This window comes from Lathyrus oleraceus, chromosome 5 (assembly GCF_024323335.1).
Source record: "Lathyrus oleraceus cultivar Zhongwan6 chromosome 5, CAAS_Psat_ZW6_1.0, whole genome shotgun sequence".
In the NCBI taxonomy this organism is placed as follows: Eukaryota; Viridiplantae; Streptophyta; class Magnoliopsida; order Fabales; family Fabaceae; genus Lathyrus; species Lathyrus oleraceus.
Window position 1 is genome coordinate 360,716,986 of NC_066583.1, and position 5,508 is coordinate 360,722,493.

At 39.4% G+C, this 5,508-nt stretch overlaps 1 non-coding gene across 1 annotated transcript; it reads left to right on the forward strand.

Moving 5' to 3' along the window:
* The first annotated feature begins 663 nt into the window (after positions 1 to 663).
* LOC127089676 (small nucleolar RNA R71) lies at positions 664 to 773 on the forward strand. The gene has a single exon (XR_007791236.1). It is a non-coding gene; the product is annotated as a small nucleolar RNA R71 (small nucleolar RNA).
* The last annotated feature ends 4,735 nt before the right edge of the window (positions 774 to 5,508 follow it).

The following is a 5,508-nucleotide window of genomic DNA, read 5'->3' on the forward strand; positions in this document are numbered from 1 at the left end:
GTTCCTAACTGGGTAATCAGTTCGTTAATGTGAATTTTCTAGTTCATGAACTCTTTGTTTTGTTGGGTTTGAGCAGTGATAAAATTTTCCATAATTTTCTCAAGGCTCGGCTTTGGTGGCACAGGTTACATAGGTTGATTTGGTCTTGGGGCTTGGTAACCTGGTTGTCTCGGAGGTGCATTATTTTGGATAGGGTTATTATTCTTATAGGAGAAGTTTGGGTGATTCCTCCATCCAGGGTTGTAAGTATTCGAATATGGGTTCCCTTGGGCATAGTTCACTTTCTCATAGTTGGTTTTGTTTAAGAGACTGCATTCTGCAGATTGGTGTCCTTTGGTTTCACATATCTCACAATCCGACGAAATTGCGGCTGCAGTATTCGGGTTTATACACATATGCTCAACCTTAAGGGCTAACGCGTCCATTTTAGCTTGCATCATGTCTATAGAGCTTAACTCGTGTACTCCTCCTTGGGCTTCCTTCTTCTCAACTATCGCTCGTTCGGCTCCCCATGAATGATGGTTTTGAGCCATATCTTCGATGAGGGCACTAGCTTCAGGATAAGGTTTGTTCATCAAGGCACCGCCTGCGGCAGCATCGATGGTCATCTTAGTGTTATAGTGAAGTCCATTATAGAAGGTCTGAATGATTAACGAATTTTCTAATCCATGACGTGGGCATGCTCTTAACAACTCTTTATATCTCTCCCAAGCTTCGAACAATGATTCTCCTTGGTGTAACACCTCAAAATTTGCCCTCCTATTCTTGGGACTAGCTTAGCATATTGCATTTCATATTTAAGGCATTAGGCATTGCATCTTTGCATATCATGTGAAAATAAACAAGTCATCCTCCTAAGTATTTCTCAGAAGATAGAGAGGTTAAGAGATTCAAGCCTGAGGGTCTTATGGAATTGATCACTAGCCATCTGAGGGTTTGTGCTTCAATTAGGGTTTTCTTGATTCTTCAACAGGTTGAGCATTATCTTGGTTGCAAGGATACATTATCATCATCATGGTTATGTCATCCTCCATGGATTCATTATTCATGCTCAGATTCCTTGGGATTAGGGTTTTGACCTCTAGTCAACCCTAATCATTGCTATTCTACCAGTCAGGGTTTCTCAAGGAGATGGGATTTATTTCTTGGATGGAGATCATATGATTATTATGGGAAGCTTACAAGAGCTAGGGTTTCATTTTGGAGTCATTTCCTCAAGTGGTGGAGGCTCAAGCTGATCAGAGCATGGTTAGGTCATCTGGGGACCTAGAAAGTCAATAGAAAGTCAACTGAGGACTAGGAGGGGGAGAAATGAGTTTCAACATCTCATTCATATTTAAAAGAGGTTAATTTGTCATTACAAACATATATCTTGAAGAATTTGAGGTCAGATCAAAAGTTTCCAAAAATGGAAAGTGACATGTAATTGAAAGTTTCCAAAAATGGAAAGTTTTTGGTACAAATTCAACTTGATCTTACATCATCAAAGAAGCTTCAAATGAATTTTTGTCCAACATGAAAGTTGAATATCTTCCTCTCCCATTTACAAAAAGTCCAAGATCATGAGTTTATGATGAATGGTTGAGGAGATATGCTCAAATCATTGCCAAGTGTGCTTGAAACTTCAAAAGGGCATAACTTTTGACTCATAACTCCAAATTGAGTGCCTCTTTTTGCATTTTTCTTATCATGACATGTATTTTCCAAATCATTCATTACATTGCTTGAAATTGCATCATATGATCATTTTTTCTTTCATGCTTATTTTGGAGGGAAAATGCTAAATTCAAAATTGGTGCATTACATGAATTAATTTACATTGCCATTGTGTTGATAAAATGATTTTGAGTGAATTTAACCATGCACATGGTACTGTTCACGTTTGGATTTGCCATGCACCACACAAATTGTCATTTTGATCATGCACCTTATTTTTGCTAATTTCAAATTAACCAAGCTTAATTAACATTTTCAGTAGGATTAACATGTCATATAAATACATAATCCTAACAGAATTTGTGAGGTTTTCACCATTTCTAGATCTAAAATCCTCTTCCCTCCAAAATTTTCTCCCAATCCAAATTCAAATTTCTTCTACATAAGCCTTTGATTTTCTTCCATATTCTTGTTCTGTGATATTGATTTGGTGTAGATCAAGCCTTGGATCAGTGAATTCGAGCAGAAATTAAGCATAGCAAGCTCAAGAACAATGAACATGGAAGCTGTTATTTGAGCAAGATCTAAGTCACTACAAGCTCCAATTTCTTCATAAAGCTTCATAACAGTGATAGAGGAGTGGATTTGAAGCTTGCCAGGCCATGAAATTGCTGATTCCAGAAGTTGATCTTCAAGAGGTAGGTTTTTCGAAGCTCCTAATTCTCAAAACTTTTGCCATGATAATGTAGATCCTTGCTTGCTGATTATGCTGATGGAAATTTCGTCTGAAATGGTGGCTTATTGGCTGAGATATGCTTGATTGAAGTTTTGTACATCAAAATGTTTTGTTTCGATTTGCAATGTATGTGATGAATTAACATGAATTGATGATGGATTCTTGTTGTACATGTCACGAGCTTTTGATTGATATAAGTTTTGGCCAAATCTGGAAAAAAATTGTGGATTGTTACTGTTCATCCACCGTCTTCATGAAGAAGACGGTGGTTTCCACCGTGCGCCGCCCTGCCTGTACAGGCCTAGGGTTTACTGGTTCGTCCATGAAAATATTACTGTAGAAGCGCCATTCAAGTTGCAAGCGCGCGTTCGATTCCCTTTGTTTTCATGTTATTTTGTTTAATTCATGCTGACCTAGCGCTTGCGTGTGCATCCAGTGGCCAATTCATTGTTCCATATCCATTTGACCGCTTCCACGCCAGCCTTGACTGTTGATGTGGCTTGCCACATCAATAATTGAAACGGCGCGTTTCAGTGAGACGCCTGGAACCATTATGTTGTGTGTTCGATTCCAGCCTCCAACATTGCCATTTTCTCCAATTCTTTTCGTTAGTTTTTCATGTTTTGCATCTTTATTTCATTTTCTTTCATGAATTTTAAAAAATCACTAAAAATTGAATAATGATCCAATTAATTCCAGGTTTTTTGCTACATGATCCTTGAAATGTCTAGAATTTTATGGTTTTGATTTTACGATTTTACCATTTATGGATTTTGAATTATGGTTGATTATGTGAACATGGATGCCTTTGTGACATTGCCTCATTCTTTCTATCATGAAATGCTCAATAATGACCCAATTGCCCTGAAATTTTGCATGATGATTCTTAACATGTTGATGGATTTGTGTGATTTTATTTGGCATTTTTTGCTATTGTCTTCACTGTTTGGGACACATGTACTTTAGGTGTGACAATTTGTTTCACACAATTGGATGTCTAGCTTGTGCATTTTTGTATCCATGTCAATTGAACTCTGATGATTTTGAATTTTGGTATGATGATTGTGTTTGATATGTTGTGTGCACATAAAAATTTCCAGAATTGTTTGACTCATTTCTGTTTTAATTTGGAATTTTGATTCTTCATGTCCAATTGTGATCACCTTGTGTACCTTTTGCCTTATCTTGTGCAATTAATGACTTTGCCATTTGATTTTGATTTGGTCCTTTTTAGGACATGTTCTTGATTGAATGTAGTTCCTAGTGTTGAATATTAAGTTCTGTTTTGACTTTTTGATTCACTTTTGACCCTAGGCTTTGTCCTAGGGGTTTGTACTCACATTTGAACTTTGAATTTCAGGTTCAAGCATTCATCTCCATGATCGATGTTGCCTCATCATTTGAGCTTGGCTATTTGCTATGTTTTCTAACCTTTGGTTCTTTTGTAGGTCCTTTGGTGAATCACTTGAGTGTTTGCCTTATGGCTTACATGTTGTACATATTGGGATTGTCTGTCTGTTGTTATCTGTTAACTGTTGGTTGTTTGTCTGAGTATCCTACTGATGTTTTAGCTTTTCATACAGGTGCTTTAGCCGCTTTAACTCATTATTTAAGTTGCTTTGCTTTGCCTGTGGTTGGCATACCACTTAGGTAACTTTCTTAACTCCATGTAGTCTGGAAGACCTGTCATGTTATTTTGGCAGGCACCTGTCTAAAGCCCTCCTTAAGAGGCAATGCTTGTGTTTGTTTATCTTTGTGCCTTGTACATGTAAAGACCTCCTAAGTGAAGAGGCATTGGCAAATAGAAGGGATGTGCAATCCATCCCCTGCTATTCAGTTGAGTCTTTCATCTTGCTCGCACTACGTGCTGATGCATTTTGAATAAACACCCAAGATCATTGTATATAGAGTCGGTCATGTGGAGTAGAGTCCCACATTCTGGACTCCCATGTTTTCATTGATTGAAGCTCACCCAGGCCCGGGTTAAGAGCTATGAGGTCTTACCCTCATTACCTTTTCATCTGTTTCACCCTAACTCTCAATGTTAGGGTTAAGAGCTCAAAACACCCATGACAGAACCGGCTTGTTTGTCGAGGTTGATTTGACCCCTTGACTAAAGCCCAGCCTTGTATGAGCCACTTGTTTTGCATATAGTGTGTGTGCTTGCTCTCTTGTGATTGCTTATTTGCTGTTTATTTGCTGTTTCAACTTGCTTCCTGTGCGAGTTAGGTTATGTTCAGATACCTCAACATAGGACCATTGTGGATTGCATGACAACTTTTAGGCTCGAGTCAGTCTCCCTTTTAGTTGTTATTTCCCGGTCTCTGGTTTAGGAGAAAGTTTCTCCCCTGCTAAGGGGAACTACGTTTCCCTGATCCTCATACCAGATGAGGTACGTAGGCAGGAGATCGTGCGAGATCTCTCCGGGCACCCTTTTCCTTTTGTGTGTCTTTTGCTTGACAGCTTTCAGGTCCGAGTTCCCGACTCCCTTTTAGCTTGTTTCTTTTCAACTTTCTTCTCTTTTTGGTGTGTGTTTGCTTGACAGCTAGCAGGCTCGAGTTCCAGACTCCCTGTTAGTTTGTTTGTCCAACTTTTGTGTTTCTTTTGACGATTTAGCGTCCGGTTAGCGTTTATTTGCTTGGAGTCCGACGTAAGTCCAGCGATTGGCAATCGGTTTCCTGTGTGTGTTTGTTTGCATGGAGTCTGACGTAAGTCCAGCGATTGGAAGTCGGTTTCCTGTGTGTGTTTGTTTGCTTGGAGTCTGACGTAAGTCCAACGATTGGCAGTCGGTTTCCTGTGTGTGTTTGTTTTCTTGGAGTCTGATGTAAGTCCAGCGATTGGCATTCGGTTTCCCATTTGTTTGTTATATGCTTGGAGTCTGATGTAAGTCCAGCGATTGGCATTCGGTTTCCTCGTTTGTTTGTTTCGTGTGGAGTTGGACGTAAGACCAGCTATTGGCAGTCTGTTTCCATTTGCGTGTTTGCTTTGACGTCTCAGCGTTTGTGCGTGTGTTTGTTTCGGCGTGCGTTAGCCGAACTACGGTAGCTCTGATTCTCATTTCAGATGAGATACGTAGGCATAGGATGCGATATCCTATCGAGCACGTTTCCCATTTC